Below are 17,857 nucleotides of genomic sequence, written 5' to 3'. Positions count from 1 at the left end.
CCAGTTATCCATGTGCATGAAATAGTTTTACTAGATTGTGTCAGAGACTGCTCCTAACCCTTTATCTTTATCGTACTGAATAGAGAACAGACACAACTGAACTTTAAAAGTCAACTAACTGGATGATGAGAACAAATAATAATAGTTAACATTTACTGAGAACTTAAAACTGTATAATAAAAATCATTTAGTTTTGTGATGCACAGTATTATGTAAAATATCAGTTACGTTTTCTTCTTTCATTTACAAGTAAGACACTTTAATGGATAAAAGGAATTGAGAATATTCTCACATCTGGTAACAATGATTTCTGGAATTTCTTCATGTCTAGTAACAATGATTTCTACAGAAGGAGAAACTAAATGATCATATATCTGGCATATGCCATAGAAATAAACAGGTTACACATACATTTATTAAAACCAGGAAGGGCTAAAAGTTTGCTGATTGAAAAAAATAAGTAGAACAAAAATAAAACGTGAAAGTCATTATATTATTAAAGCATTCAAGATCTTACTTATTGAATCTTAAATAGAGTAAAGCAAAATTCAATCGCTATATAGAAGAAAGCAATTATACGGTCTAAACGAAGTTAATATAGCTTAGCTTAAAGCTAGATTTTTACACTGTTTCTGTTGAAAATGTCCAACTCTATTTCTTTAACCCTTAATGTCATTGCCATGATGTTCTTAAAATATGTTACTAAAAGTCATGTAGGATGTCTTTTAATCCATAATAAATATGCCACAACATTATATGGTACAGAGTCTAGATATCTTTAAGGTGCCATTTGCTCAAGAGCAAGTAATTTGCTAAATGTCAAGTTAGTAGGTTGAAAAGATAATCTAACTTTATAGAATTTTAATAACTCCTAAAATTCGCTGATACCTTAAAAAGTTCTGGTTGGATAACTTAAAAATAAAATCATATTCCGATTGGAGGATCTGAATAAATACTAATTCAAATGACTTAAAAGGCATATGGAGTGGGTTGAATGGTGGTCCCTCCCCAAAATATATGTCCATGTTCTAATCCCTAGGACCTGTAAATATTACCTTACACGGAAAAAGGTTTTTTGCAGATGTGATTAAATTAAATACCTTGAGAAGAAGAGCCTGTCCTGGGTTATTTGGGTGGGTTCTGAATACAATCACATTTGTCCTTATAAAACACATACACGGGAGAAGGTGATGTGAAGACGGGGGCAGAGACTGGAGGTGATGTGGCCATAAGCCAAGGAAAGCAAGGAATGCCTGGAGCCCCAGAAGATGGAAGAAGCAAAGAACAGATTGCCCCTAGAGCTTGTGGAGGGAGCATGGCCCTACAGACACCTTGGTTTCAGACTTCTGGCCTCCAGACTATGAGAGAATAAATTTCTGTTGTTTTAAGTCACCAAATTTGTGGTAATTTATTATGGCAACCACAGGAAATTAATACAGTATCATTGTGAATTTTGTTGCTGTTGTTTTGTTTTGGTTTCCAGAGTTTGGCTTCATTTTGCAGTACAGAAATCATTCGGAGCCACTGTGAGACAGACATCGTTGAAGCAGAGGCTCTGTCAAATAAATACTGCGTTGCAGTTTGGTCCATTGAAGAAGTCACACCTGGGACACAAAAGAAGCTCTACATTTACCTGCTTTATGATAGGTTTCTCTTCCCTCTGCTCTCATCAATTTTATTAGGTTAAAACACTGCACAGAGGCTTCCTCCAAAATGACTCTCAAAGTCTGGAGTTTGGTTAGAATTGGAGGCCCACATAAACCAAGCTTGTGGCTGTGCTGCCTGGGCACTGTTATAACACGTGATGTAAATGAAAAGGGGTGGGGAGGAATGAGGTATGCTATCCCTGATTATGGAACATTCGATTCTGAATCTCCTTAATGCCCAGAGGACAGATGGCACGCAAACTGTACTGACCCAGCTCTCGAGCAGCAGAAGCTCATAACTGTAAAGGTTACACTGATTAAAAGATACAAATACTATATCAAGTTCTCTGTATCAGTATGACGTTTTAAAACTGATTCTTCACTAGAAAAAATAAGCTGGTATCGGTTAAATTGAACAGAATGTGGGAACCTGCCAATTCTGAAGAGCCACTCCATGAAAACAAGTTAATACATGATATTAGAAAGGGGAGGAATATTTACTGGTATGGTGCTCTGCAATCTCTCAGTTTTGATTACAAAAGCAGGCCTTACAATATTGATTTCATACAATATGCATCATTTGCCAAATTTTAAGTTTGTCCTAATTAGTTGGCAACATGTACTACTGTCAGTCTTCCCCATACATGTCATTTTTCTTCTGCTTCATTTCCTCAAAGTCAAACTCAGATCCCATCATCCTCTTATAGATGCCCTTAATGTCATCACAGGTCACCTCAAAGTGAGTTGTTGCATCATATGTATGGGTTATAAAGATCTGGCTCTCTGTTCCCAAATCTTTTGGTACAAGGAAGTCACTGATGCTAACGAATTTCTGCTCAGTTGGTTCCAAGAGTTCCAGAGCTGGTCTGATTTCTTTCTCGGGTTCCTTGGTCTCCACCGTTGTGCTAGCGATGGCAATGTACTTGCCCTGTGCTGCCACGTTGTGCGCGGAGAAGATCATGCAGACATAGATATCTGACTTCTGGTTGACTTCGTTCTGTGGAATAATGATCTGGCAGGAGCTGGCATTGTTGGTGTTCTTGATGGGGTGGCTGAGGATCCAGATGACTCTGATCACCTGGCCCAATTTTCTTTTCTTTTTTTTTAATAGTTATTTATTTGGCTGTGTTGGGTCTTAGCTGTGGCACGTGGGATCTTCTCTGTGGCATGCAGGATCCTTTGCTGCAGTGCATGGGCTTCTCTCTAGTTATGGCACATGGGCTCAGTAATTGTGGTGTTCGGGTTCTCTAGTTGTGGCGTTCGGGCTCCAGAGAGAGTAGGCTCAGGCTCAGTAGTTGCGGCGCGTGGGCTTAGTTGCCCCACGTCATGTGGGATCCTAGTTCCCCGACCAGGGATCTAACTCGCATCCCCTGTATTGGAAGGTGAATTCTTGACCACTGGACCACCAGGGAAGTCTCTGGCCTGCTTTCTCTACTCGATCAAAGATGATGGAGTAGATGGGATCACAGGTGAGCTTCTTACAGCGAGCAATCTCTCCTTCAGATTTTACACCAATCACTTTTCCATTTTGCATAATGATTTCTTCAATTGGTTTATTCAGCACGTATGTACCTCTGTAAATAGCACTTAGCTGTGAAAATCCTGTGGCAGTTATCCAAGGCTGTAGAGTGGATGAAGGTATGGGCTTTTGCCATATCTTGCCAAAGACTCACTGTAAAGTTTAATCCTGTTAATGGTTTCACCACATGGTTGATATAAACAGTCATCAGTTCTGTAAAGTGCCAGCGCATGACCAGTAAAACCTATAACATCTTGGCCCAAGTCAGATTTCTTATACACCTCTCTCACTGCCATCTTCCTAGGATCAACGCCCTCAAAAGTTCTAGGATCGTTCCCATCAAAGTTGGCAACATACACCAGGAATTTTCTGAATCGACGTTTTTCAAACGCCCCATTAGGCTAGATGCCAGAGCTTCTGCTTCAGTGGAAGGAGCCTTGTAGATCTTTCCTCCTTTATAAACAAAGCTCCCTTCAATCACTTGGAAATCCAGATAGCGAATGACCTGTGTAAAAAGCAGCATCTTAACCAGCTGACCATTTGCCATAAGGAACTTGGGAAGGAAGTCAACATTCCAGTCTCTTCCTCTCCCCATTGATGCCGGTGGTGCTCCGGGTATTTTAAATCTTTTGTATAAATCTTCCAGTGGTGTTACAGATGATGCACTCTCTCCTCCCTAATATGGGTTTCTATCCATGTGAAGAACTTTCTTTCCATTCACTGACATTATACCTGACAGGATACATTCCATCAGGCCAGTGCCCAGCATGATCATGTACTCCTCATTGACGGAGGGGCTGGGTGCAGACTGAAGCCCAGAGAAAGGAGAAGGTGTAGCACTCCAGGGGTCAGGGGCTAGGCGGCCACCCTGAGGAGGCGGGCAGAAGCGCTCAGGCCGGGCCAGCCCGAGGGAAAAGTGAAGCAGGAGCAGAGAGAAAATGGAGCTGGCGAAGAGGGAGCCAGCTGCCACCTCAGACGGGAAGAGAAGAGCCTGTTGTTTTTAATATGCATACTGGAGAGCAAAAGATGTACCTATTGATGTTGTTTAACATCACACATGTTGTGCTTCATATGTTGTTTACTGTTTACTGATGGAAGGACACAATTGTGTGGCAGAACGAACAACTTGGATGGGAACAAAGAGAATGTGTATCTACTTCTAGCCCTGCTCCTAGTAAGTGTAACTCAGGACAAGTCAGATAACCTCTTTGGATTTTGTTTCCTCATCTGCTAAATGGGTGGACTGTTTTCAATAACCTCTAAGTTTTTCCCAACTCTAAACTTTTGGGAATCTTTAAAGTGTTATGGACTTCCCTGGTGGTGCAGTGGTTAAGAATCTGCCTGCCAATGCAGGGGACACGGGTTCGATCTCTGGTCTGGGAAGATCCCATATGCCACGGAGCAACTAAGCCTGTGCGCCACAACTACTGAGCCCATGTGCCGCAACTACTGAGCCCGTGTGCTGCAACTACTGAAGCCCATGTGCCTAGGAGGCTGTGCTCCACAACAAGAAGCCACCGCAATGAGAAGTCCATGCACTGCAACGAAGAGTAGCCCCTGCCCACCGCAACTAGAGAAAGCCCACGTGCAGCAACGAAGACCCAACACAGCCAAAAACAATAAATTAAATTAAATACAAAATAAAGTGTTAAAAAGAGTAAGGCACAGTGTAAACATCATTATGATAAAAATTAAGATATTAAAATCGTTAACAATGGACAGCTTGGTCAACTGAAATCTGCCAGAAGATTCATAAGATTTACAGGATTGCATAAATTTATAAAAGGTAATTATTAAATACTTATTGAGAGTTGGCAATATGTAAAATTCTCCATAAAGTATTAGCTTTTACAAACATTCATGTAGCACCAGTTATATGTCCAGAAATGTATTAGGCTCCATGCACTATAATAGAAAAAAAGCCTGAATGGTTTATAGAAACTAAACTACTACCTATTATATGGGTATTAAAAAAGTTAACACACAAAAGTGCTAGGCATAGTAAGAGATCAATAAATATTAACTTTATTATCTAGAATAAATCTTATTTTTTCTTAAGTATCTTCTATCAATAAAAAGAACCTTATACTACAACTTTTTAATATAATATTAAGAGGGTTTATGTAGTAACAAAATTTTTAAAAGCTTAACTATCTGATTTTTATTCATGGCAACCATTTTTTTATTCCTCAAAACATACACTTCCAATCAATCCTGTTTCCTTTTTACTGAAAGAACTTTTCATAATGACTGCAGTACTGAAGTATAATTTAGAAGCAGTCTCTAAAACTGGAAGTAACGTTCATCTAAATATGCCTGCCAAGTTTAAAAATGTATTAGGAGTTAAATTGAAACATGTTGAAAATGACTCATTGTGGACCAGAATATGCACTGTAGGAAATAAGAGCTCATTTACAAGTGGGAGAAATACACTCACACTTCAACTGTGGTAATTCTCTGGACTTTCCTTCCAGTAAACATCATATTTTAAAATAATCGTGGAAAATATCTTACTTTTAACTGAAGTTTTTATGAGTTGATTTAGTCAGCTGGCATTCCAATATTTTACACATCTTTTTTTGGACGTGGATATATTTACCAAATGTAAATCTATGAAAATTTCCCCCTCAGCAACAGAGCAGCAGCCTATAAAGAAAGCTGTACAAACACACACACACACACACACACACACACACACACACACACACACACACTCTGTGATTCAATTCATATGCATGACTGACCACCTATGACTCTGGATTTCTAAGAAAGCATCTTAAAAAATGTGCAGATATATAATAAAGTGTTTTCTTTCATTTACAAACACAACGTTATTGATCAGTCACCAGGAGGACATGTACTTGAGTTCTTTTTAATACTTAGATATTTGTACTGATTCTATCTACTCTCTCTGCTTGTGACCCAAAATTACACATTTCTGAGGCAGCTGGCTAGATTTAGAAAAGATCATAGTCCCCACTCATCCCCCTCCACCCACCTTTGCAAAAAAAAAAAGGTCTGCAAGGTGAATGGACCTGAAACCTTGATCTCACTACCACACATTCTCTCTAAGCTAATTAATAAGCCACATACTGAACTGTATCGTTGATATAACTTTCATGTGACCCTTAAGCTGAATTCAGTGAAAAAGTGCTTATGAATTAACAACATGATTCCAGTTTGTTTAAATTTTCTGAGCTTTATTTCCTATTTCATCAATTATTTATTGATCAGGAAGTGTAGTAAACAGTGCATTATAGTAACTGTTGGCACCCCCCTTTATCTAGGAATTTTATCTAGAAACTATCCCTACCCTCAAACCATGTTTTAAATGATCCCTGGCAACAGTGAGCAGTCTGGGTGTGGGCTGTAAGTGGGACAATCAGCACTTTCCCTGTGGCAAATTCGACGCATAAATGCTCTGGAGCATTTCGTTGTGCATATATAGTCATGACAAAGGGAGTCTCAAGATCCTGAATTATTAAAACAAATTTTAATAAATATTTATTGCAGAAGAGTTTTAGATCCTGTGTTATTTTTCATTTTTTTATCTTTATACATCCAGAGTCACTTATTATTGTGAAAAGAATATAGTTTTTGACCCAAACTGTATTTCTTTTCTTGTATAATAGTGAGTTCATCACATTTACAACTGTTGTCAGAAAAGACACAATTGGTCATCTGCCATCTTAAGAATTTATATTTTCTGTGTTTTGCTTCTTTGTTGTTTGCTTTGTTATCTATCTTTTGTTATAAGGTCTGTGCTTTCTTTTTTCTTCCCTCTCCTCTGGCAATATACACAGGATATCATCTGTTTACAGTTTAATTAATGTTTTGTTTCCTGACTAATATGTTTAAATAGATATTTCTTCATAAAACCACTAATTCTTATGAAGTTTGAGGAAATTATAATTATACAATATTAAGTATATTATATACACACTATTTCCTCTTACCGTCAATTCTCTAATTTTAGTTGCAAGTTGCTATTTTTGCCTCTACTTATGTTAAATTATTATTTTTATGTTGTAATTTCCCCATAACAATTATGATTACAATGTGTTTTGAAAGCAGAATGACAATAGTTACTGAGATTTAATTTTACATTAAATATTCACTGCCAGTTCTTTTATACCTTGACATCTCAATTCATGAGTTTTTTTTTTTTTCTTTTTAATGAGTTCTTTGATTCTTTGGTTAGTGAGGTTACCATTCCAAGTAGGTTTTTCAGGAATGCCACGTGGGTAAGAGGCTTCCTGAGTCCTCACATGACTAGTGAGTTTTCATCACTCAGGAGGCAGAAAATGTCACCCCTCACATAGTCTCACTTACCTGAATCACACTCTTGTTTTATTTCTCTCAAATAATTGTTACTTTCTAAAATTATCTTCTTTATTTTGTCATTTATTTATATGTGTTGATTTACATCATAGGAACGTAAATTCCACTGAGACAGAGACCACTGTTAAACCTTCAATCCCAGTGTTAAAGTGCTTGCTTAAAGCAGGTTGTTCATAAATACTGCTAAATGAATAAATAAAGTATAAAGTTATGGAGGAGAAACTTAAGCTCAACCTGCAATTTTTCCTTAGCAAATGACTTACTTATCCAGCCCAGATGCTTCTAATAATGTTCCTTTAATGTTCATATTCAATAACTTCAATTGGATTTAATACATTGCTATTTCCCATCCTCTTCACACCACCCAGAATGTGGTGAGTTCTGATAAATTTCAGAAAGAATTTTCTTTTATTGTATCTCTAAATATTTTTTTCCTCTTTCATTTTGTTTTCTGCCATTGACACACTAATTTTCTGAATGTGGATATGTGTTGCCTGTTCTCCATGTCTAATACCTCCTCTCTAACCATTTGCATCACTTCTTTGTTGCTTTTTCTTTTTTTTGATTTGTTTCTGCTTTATAAACCCTCCCTTAATTCAGTTTTCTGGATCTCCCTACACCCCCTTTTCTCTTTAATTCCTTTGTAAGTCTTGTATGTCATTTTTCTATGTAATCTTTTTCTTTAACTTTGCCAGTCACCTTCTATCTTATTCTTTTGCAAAGTCTTTGGTTTCAAAGAGTTCTGTGCTTTCTTAAATTCTTTTAGTTGTGAATAGGTTATAATCTATAAAATCTTTCTAGATTCCTAGCATAGATCTTTTAAAATGTTCTCTTTATCTTCTGCAGCTTTTATAGGACTCCTGCTGTCTCCTTCCACTTAAAAAAATATTTACATATATCTCATACTTGTCTTCCCTGAACCGCCCCCCACCCCATCACTTAATAATCTTTGAATGAAGGCAGTTCTAGCCAAGACTTCATTTTGCCTATTTCCTGTTTAACAAAACATTGTTTGGATTGTTCCATTATCCAATGAACTGGAGGACTAGGAAAATATTATCTGGTCAGCAATTTCCTTGCTTAAAGGTGGGGAGAAAGCTGAGGTTCCAAGTCTGGAAGCTTATGTTTGTATTTTCTCCAAATACTTTTACCCATGGTCAAGTTTATGGGATTGGAAGTTTATAGTTCTAGTCTTCTCTCTCATATTTTGTATTTATTTCTCTTTCTGGGAGAGTTAGTCATATTGGTAAAAAGTCAGTTTAGACTACAAATTTCATCATAACCCCTCAGATTTTACATAACCCCCATTCAACCTATGGAACAGCAAGCATTCTCTGCAATTTATCTGTTTTACATCTATTTGGTTTGCTTTAATACAAACCCCATCACTCTTGGTTGAGAATCTAAATCACACCAAAGGAAAAAAGATACAGCACAACTAAACAGGCTCTCCTCTAGCTTGGCATTCCTGCAGATATATAATGGAGAAAGAGGTTGAAATTTCCAGCTTTTACCCCTTCACTTTAGGGCTAAGCTGTCTAATATAATAAGAGCCTGAAGCCACAAGTAGCTATTTAAATTTAAGTTAATTAAAATAAAACATATTCAGTTTCTCAGCTACACTAGCTAAACTTCAAGTGCCCAACGTGCCTGGTGGCTACTGTATGGGATAGGGCAGATAAAGAATATCTCCATTATTACAGAAAGTTCTACTGCAGAGTTCCAGGAGCTGCGCAGAATTTCCTCTGTATACTATCCACCTCACTATACTCTACCTGCTGAATTGTAGAGTGTTCTGGTTACACGGTTTCTGACCAAAATTCTTTGAAATTTATGACACCATATTGAGGCTTCCCTTAGTTTCCAATGGAGATGAGAGTATCTTCTTCATTTTATTTTCATCCATATAATATTCAAACAGAGAAAATCCTAAAAATGCTCTTACAAAATCTTCATTTTTAGAAGTCCTCCATCAATTTAACATTTCAGAGTTCCCTTAAAAACAAATGTTTCTTTAAATCATAGGTCAGAGTTTCCTAGCCTATGATTTTATGCAATACTGGCTAACTTATAGTTACTTCCCTGTTAATCACTGAGAACGGAAAGAGGGATATCAAAATGGGGTACGTGACAGGTACAAGGTGCACGATTCACTAAATTTATTTACTGAATGAAAGTCTGTCTAAAGTGTGAAATTTGAAGAGAATTACGCACTGGGCTCACTGAGAAATCTAGGTTTAACCAATATGATTTAACCAATGGCAGGTTAAGAATTAAGTAAAAAGCCTGTAAACATTTCATCAGTAATGTCCCTCTAGGTTGATCTACTAATCAACATTCTTTGAAACTGATATTTAAACTGCTTTCAATTCATCACTTATTTACAGTGTTATTAATTTCACAATTCCCATGTCTTTACAAAGATAATCTTAATAAAATGTTTTGCTGAAATTGAGATACCTTCTATCACTGGCACTCTTCTCTAGAAATTCTAGTAAATACCTCAAAAAAAAAAAAAAAAGAAGTAAAAGTAGTTTGTCAAGACTTAATAGTTAACTAATGGTGACTTCTGGTTTTCACCATTTCTATTTCTAAATGCTCACTATCTGTTTAATGATCTGTTTTAGAATGTTCATAGTGGGCTACATTCAAGTTTACTGATATATATAGATCTAGAATCTTTCCTCTTCAGTGTTTCAGAGCATAGGCACATTTGCTTATTTCCTGTCTTCTGGCCTTGGTCTGATAACAATGTTTTAATAAGATAACCAACAGTTGCTCAAGTTCTTTCAAATCTTAGGGTACTTAGGGCATTAGCCTTCGAGAAAAAGCTTACATCTTCTTTGAGATTACTGGTTAAGGCACCAAGAAGGGCACAGTGATAGATAGTAATAACTAGCATTTCTTTAGAACTTATAGCTTACAAGTGTTTTCAAAAGCTGTTGTCGTGTTTCTCAAACACATATTCGATGAATGGATAGTTTAGGATTATTTGGGGGGTTTTGTAGGAAGTACACTAGATACTAGGAGTAGAGGGAGGCAAAAAAATACGTCTTCCAAAAAAAAAAATCTCTCCAGGTGACTGAAATTCATCTAGATTTGGGAACCACTGATACAATAAAATGAAGACAAGTCCTGGGCACTCTTTTCAGCACTTGAACTGCCTTCATAATGGAAAGTTGTGAGTCAAAATGAACATGGTAAGCTCTAATCAACTGAAATTGATATTTATTGAGAATTACTTACATCAAAGACACTGAGTAGAGGCCTTACCTTACTAGAGAAGCAAAAACGGGGAAGAGAAAATCTCTGACTTCAAAAAAACCCCCAATACTTCAGAGGAAAGACTTGTAAACAAACACACAATTATAATATAATGCTAGAAAACAGAGAGAAGAGACTTCAGCATTTCTGACAGGAAGTTAAGGTATGCATAGAAGACATGATCATGGATTTCATTCTTACCAAATGAATGGGTATCTACCTAGTAGATGAATGGTAAGATACATGAGCAAGGGAAGAGAAAAGGTCATTCCTAGCAAAGAACCCATATAAACACTTACAGAACTTGAAGAGATCTGTTTGTCTTGAGTAAATGGGGGAGAATCAAAAGAAGTATCTGCAACTGGGAAGACAGGCCAGAAGTCTGTGAATGACCCTGAGCTAAGCTGTGTGCTGTATGGACGCCATTCTGCTGAATGACATAATTAGGGTTCTGAGTTTTAGAACAATTACCCTGGAAGAATAAGTGATGAAAATAGGACTAAACTGAAAGCGGTGAGATAGTTCAGAGACTATTATAAATAGTTCAGGCAAGAGAAAAGAAAGACTTGACTAAAGCAGTGGCACCTGGGATTAAGAGGTGGGAAAAGATTAGATATATTTAGGAATTAGAAAAAACATGATATTTGTTTAGTTTAAGTGTTCAGAGAGGCCTTTCTGGACTATCCTATCATGATATACCCTGCTGGAGCCATTATTCCTCCTCACACAATCTAGTTCATAGCAATCATCAAAACACATAATTATAACAATTATGAATCTGTTTGCTTATTTTCCATTTACCTCAATTGACTCTCAGCAGGGGCAACCTCCCATTTATTGATTTATTTATGTACATCAACATCTAGCACAGCAAATGGCACATGGTAGTTATCAATAAACAACCTGTTGGTTGAATAAATAGGAAGGAGAGTGAGGAAAAAAAGTAGTTGTGAACCACCAGCTTTCTTGTTCAAGTGTCTGGGCAAATGATGATGTTAGGATGCAAAACTATGGCAGGAAGAAAAGGTCTGAGCAAGAGGATTAAGCAAGGGGGAAAGATGGAGCAACGAATTGAGAGGTTATCGTACACAATTACAGCACGACCCCAGTCAAGAAGTAACGAGAAGCTGACCCAGGATGACTGCCAGCAGGAGTGCAGAGGATTTTAGTGATACTATAGGGGGAGAAGCTATGAAATTTGACAAACCTACACACAGGAGCAAGGGGAAAGGATTATTATTCTGAAAGTTCAAACAGAAATGACTTTAAAATGGCAGTATAGTTTACTGACTTGAAGTCAGCTGAACCCACATTCTGTCTTGGGAAGGGTGCATGTGAGAGGAAGCTGAGTTTGTTTCACCAATACTGAATTTAAAGTCCCAGAAAAACACTGAGATAAAAATGTCAATCACGTAGCTGGAAATACAAGTTTACAAAACGCAAGGAAAGGTATGGTTTGAGTTTAAAAACACTGTTGATCATTCCCTAAAGTGACAGTTAAAGCTGAGTAGGAGAGATCCCAGAAGGAAGAGACATATATGTGTATATGATCCAACATAAAAAGAATCAAATGTCATGAAAACAAAATAGAAAAGAAAAACTGAAGAACTGTTTCAGATTAAAAGACACTGAAGAGGCGTGATAACAAAAAGCAGAGCATAATTCTGGACGGGATGCTGTGCCAGAAAAAAATTGTTATAAAAGGATATCATTCGGACAACTGACAAAAATGGATAAAAGTATTTTATCAATGTTGTCCTGAATTTGATAAGTGTACTGTGGTTATATAAGAGAATATTCTTACTTCTAGAAAATAAACCTTGAAGAGGCAAGAGTATATGATGCATTCAGTCTACTGAACTATTCAGAAAAAAAATAATGTGTGGGGTGAGGGGAGAGAAAGAGAGAGAGAGAATAAAAATGATAAAACAAATGTAGCAAAATGTTAAAAAGGGGTGAATTTAGATAAAAGATATAAAGGAATTCTTTGCATCATTCTTGTAGCTTTTGTGTACACATGAAATTTGAAATAAGAAGTTAAAAAAGAGTAAGGACTAAGACAGAATGCTGGAGCACAGCTTTGATTTTATAAGATCAACAGTCAATTGATCTCCTGAGAGTGACGGCCATTGAGAGTTATTCAGGGTTGAGGAGAGAAGAGGTTTAAATCGGTAGGTATGAAAACAGCCTTCTCTACATCAATTGTTCCACCTAAACAACAAAATATGCTGATAACTCTAGTCTATTACTGGATAAAGATGTTCTATCCCATGGACTTGCAGGCTAACAATATTGGCATCCATCATTAATTCTCCTGATATAGAGTAAATATCCTTTTTGGCCACAGAAGCCATCAGCCCTTCTTTGAGAAAAAAAGGCTGACAGAAAAGAATATCTAATTGCTTTGTGTATGTGTGTATTTTGACTCGCTGCACAAAAATATTCAAGATACATTCTTTTGAAAAAAAATTATTTTCCAAGTTTCATGAGGTTTTTTCTTTCCCATCTGGAAAATAATGGGAATATTAGAAACTTAAGTTTATATTATGTTTGAGAACATGAATGCAGAATGGTTCAATTATAAATACAACACACATCTCTGAATTTATTCATAATTAAATAAGATGTGGCAAAAAAAAAAAAGATACATTCTTTTGAAGTGGAGGAGAATAGGTGTATCACTTCAGAACTAGCAGTGCCATTTAAGCCCAATTATAGGCAACAAATTATCCATGAATGGTTAAAGGACACCCTGGGCCATTGTTTCTGGTGGGGCAAGGAATGTCAGATCAGACCAATACCTAATAAAGAAAAAGGAAGATAGATGAGAGGTGGATAAAACAAAATCCATACATTGTGATCCAAATGTGGGTGCTTCCTATCGGTTCCTTTCAAAGGTTTGTGTCTAGACTGAGAAGGAACAGATATTTTTCACCTCAGCAATAAATTTCTTAATGCTTTCATGTACACTACATTATGTACTACTATTTCCAAAGCCTTTATTAGGAAAGGAATAGAGTCAATTGTGGTAACTTAGGATGTAATGAGACCAGCTTGAGATATCCTATATAAGTGGACAAATATATGTCAGATGGAACAGCAGCTTAAAAGCCAAGAGAAATTTGAGAACATGGGGCTAGACTATTTCAATATAAATGAAACAAACCAATAGGCAAATAGAACATTTTAAAGAATAAGAGAAATCAAGTAACAAAAGATAATTTTATAAACTCTGAAAAATCATTAGAGTAGCTTATAATTAGAGTATTTTGCAAATTTTCAAAGAAAAAAATCAAATACTAAAAATTATTTAAGAAGCACGAATTTATGTTATATTTTTTCTTCATAAAGAGGTATGTCATAAAGAGGTATGTCAAAAGAATACCTCTTTCATAGAGAGGTATGTCAAAAGAATAACAATATAGGATTGAGAATCAAGAATTTCTGCATTCAAGTAACAATTATGATGTGATTACTTTATGTAATCATGAAAACTAAGAATAATATGAATAAAATTATCACAGAATTTACTAAGTAAACAAAGTTTAAGTACAGTACTATAGCTTTTATTTCAAATCTCAACATCCTTTATCCCATTAAGTTTATATTGAAAATGACACAAACATTTACTTGCCTGCTGAAGAAGCAAGGCAAGATTAAAAAACCGGATAAACAAAGATAAAACAGTATAAGAATATGACAAAAGGTAGAATAAAAGCATGTCAGAACTGTTCTACTCTTGGGGATAAAGCACTGAATGGAAATTTAGGACAGCTGGCTGCTATATCAAGCTTTAAACTAGCCCAGTATAACATAAAACTCAATCTACTCACTAGATCTATTCCCCCTTACTTTGGTCTTCTAAGAGAAAAAATAAGGACAAAATTCTATTATTACCAGAGAAGTTGTAGGGATTGAAAACATAATTTAAATAATTATGAAAGCATAATTTAAGTAATATTCATTTAAAAATACTTAACAAACTGAAAAAACTATTCCGAATACATCAAACCATAGTTTAAAAAAAATTAAAACTATAACTGAAAAAAAAAGCTATTAAAATTAATTCTGGATTACAAGCTAACACTTTAGATTCAAACATAGGTCTCTTCTGTAGGATCCCACAGATGTAACAGTGTATTCAAATTTATTCTAGTCACCCTGATTGAGTTTAAAAATTTCCCCTTTGTGGCAGAAAGAATCCTCAGAGTGCTTACAGAGATTCAAAGCAACAGAATAAGAGGTAATAACTGTTCCTGTTCATGAAAGCTGGGTATTTGTTACTTACTATTAAATGAATTGTTGGACTTGAATTGGGACATACACAGGTCTTTTATATGCCTGAGAAAAGTCCATTTTTTTGTAGAAAATTAAAGTCCTTCAGCAAAAAGCCTTTTTCATTCAAGTTTGAAAGCGGCATACTACTTCCTTACATTTCTCTTTATAATAACACAGGTTGTTTGATCATTAATGAAGCATTTGATAAAGTAAAACTTTCAACAAAATGAAAAGTTGAGATTAGTTATACCTGACTAGAAAATTGTGTATAGACATGTCTTGGACTTTACTTAAGCATGATTCACAGAAATCACAATGCATGTAAAGATTGAAATACATCTGTTTATTCTGATTTTGACACAAAGGAAACCAGAATCACACACCTGAGTATTAAAAACTCAACCTCTGAAAAATAAAATAATACTTTTCCTTGGGTTTCAGTATATACAAAAAATATACATGATATGCCCAAAATATTCTTAGGCAATCTATACCCAAAAAAAATTCAGTGGAGGGACTTCCCTGGTGGTCCAGTGGCTAGGACTCTGCACTCCCAATGCCGTGGGCCTGGGTTCGATCCCTGGTTGGGGAACTAGATCCCACATGCTGCAACTAAAGACCCCACATGCCACAACTAAAGATTCCGCATGCTGCAACTACAAGGTCCCATGTGCTGCAACTAAGACCCGATGCAGCCAAATAAATAAATATTTTTTTTAAAATCCAGTGGATATTTAAAAAATATATAGTGTCTTTTTCAAATAATAGTCCTAAATACTAGGTTTTTATTTTGAAACAAACAAAAAACAGGAAAAGTGAACTGCAGAGATTAAAAAAAATACACTCAAAAACAGCTTGGGTTCACCATTCCCTTTACATGGTAACTTAACCAGTGTATCAACTCTTTTGAGCTGTTGTTACATTACAGATAATTTCAGAATCAAAAGGGACTTTAGACTCATCAAGCTACTCACTTGATACTTCGATGCTTACAAACACAGTCCTATTGAATGCCTGGCCAGCTGATGCCTGCACACTTCTAATGATGAAGAATATACTTGATGTCAAGGCATTTTGAAAGTCCCTATTAGAAAGTTTATCTTTACCCTTTTTTGTAATGTTTACTCAGTGGTCCCAATTCTACTACTTTAGGCCTGACCACGTGAGAAAAGTACACTTTAAATATCTGTAGACAGTTATAATCTGACACTGTAGGACATTTTCTAATCTTTTGAATATGTTTGGTCATTTTCCTCTTAAGACCTTTGGTTTAGAGCTTGGGTGCCCAGACCCAGCATGATTCTATAAATAAGATAATCACCAATCACATTCTAGATATAACTTCTATTACTGTAGAATAGTATCTCCATATTAAAATCTTCCACGCCTATACAGACATACCTCCTTTTATTGTGCTTTTGCTTTACTGAACTTCGCACATGCTGCATTTTTTACAAATTGAAGGTTTGTGGCATCAAGCAAGTCTATCAGTGCCATTTTCCCAACATTTGCTCACTTAGTATCTGTGTCATATTTTGGCAATTCTCACAATATTTCAAACTTCTTCATTATTATTATTATTATGGTGATCTGGGATCAGTGATTTTTGATGTTACTAATGTAATTGTTTGGGGGTGCCATGAACCATGCCTATATAAGATAGCAAACTATTTATAATGTTCTCTGAACTATCTTCCTGTTATCAGTTTAGTATTACTTTCATTCCTCATTCTTCTGGGGTAATTGTTCTAAAACTGAGAACTCTGATCATGTCATTCAACAGAATGGCATCCAGACTGCATAGCTTAGCATTTAAGGTCATGTACAGATTTCCTGCCTATCCTCCCAGGCTCTCTCCCTCTCCTTGGGCCTCCCTATTCCCTGAGACACAACAATACTGAAATTAGGCCAATCGGTACCCCTACAATGGCCTCCAAAGTGTTTAAGTGAAAGGAAGTGTCACACATTTCTCATTTTAAATCAAAAGCTAGAAATGATTAAGCTTAGCGAGGAAGGCATGTTGAAAGTCAATATAGCCTGAAAGCTAGGCCTCTTGTGCTTAACAGTTAGCCAAGTTGTGGATGCAAAGGAAAAGTTCTTGAAGGAAATTAAAAGTGCTACTCCAGTGAACACAGGAATGAAGAAAGCAAAACAGCCTTACTGCTGATATGAAGCAAGTTTTAGTGGTCTGGATAGAAGACCAAACCAGCCACAACGCTCCCTGAAGCCAGGCCTAATCCAGAGAAAGGCCCTAAGTCTCTTCAATTTTTTGAAAGCTAAGAGAGGTAAGGAAGCTGCAGAAGAAAAGTTTGAACCTTGAAGAGACTGGTTCATGGGATCATGAAATTTAAGGAAAGAAGTCATCTCCATAACATAAAACTTAAACACAAGGTGAAGCAGCAAGTGATGATGTAGAAGCTGTAACAAGTTATCCACAAGATCTAGCTAAGATAATTAATGAAGATGCCTACAATAAACAAGTTATCAATGTAGATGGAACAGCCTTCTATTGGAAGAAGATGCCATCTAGGGCTTTCATAGCTAGAGAGGAGAAGTCAATGCCTGGTTTCAAATCTTCAAAGGACAGTCTGACTCTCTTGTTAGGGGCTAATGAAGCTGGTAACTTTAAGTTGATGCCAATGTTCATTTACCGTTCTGAAAATCCTAGGGCCCTAAGAATTGTGCTAAATCTACTCTACTTGTGTTCTATAAGTGGAACAACAAAGCCTGGATGACAGCACATCTGTTTACAACATGGTTTTACTGAATACTTTAAGCCCACTGTTGAGACCTACTGCTCAAAAAACAA

General features: G+C 36.3%; 1 protein-coding gene and 1 pseudogene across 1 annotated transcript in view; both read right to left on the bottom strand.

Annotated features, from left to right (window-relative positions):
• The window catches only part of PIBF1 (progesterone immunomodulatory binding factor 1), a 199,467-nt gene that overhangs the window by 108,945 nt on the left and 72,665 nt on the right, over positions 1-17,857 (bottom strand). The window lies entirely within an intron of this gene.
• LOC136137853 (rab GDP dissociation inhibitor beta pseudogene) lies at positions 2,275-13,124 on the bottom strand (annotated as a pseudogene).

The sequence above is a fragment of the Phocoena phocoena genome, chromosome 18 (genome assembly GCF_963924675.1).
Source record: "Phocoena phocoena chromosome 18, mPhoPho1.1, whole genome shotgun sequence".
Lineage (NCBI taxonomy): Eukaryota > Metazoa > Chordata > Mammalia > Artiodactyla > Phocoenidae > Phocoena > Phocoena phocoena.
The sequence above is the reverse complement of the archived record's forward strand: the minus strand, read 5'-3'. Positions and strand labels throughout refer to the sequence as shown.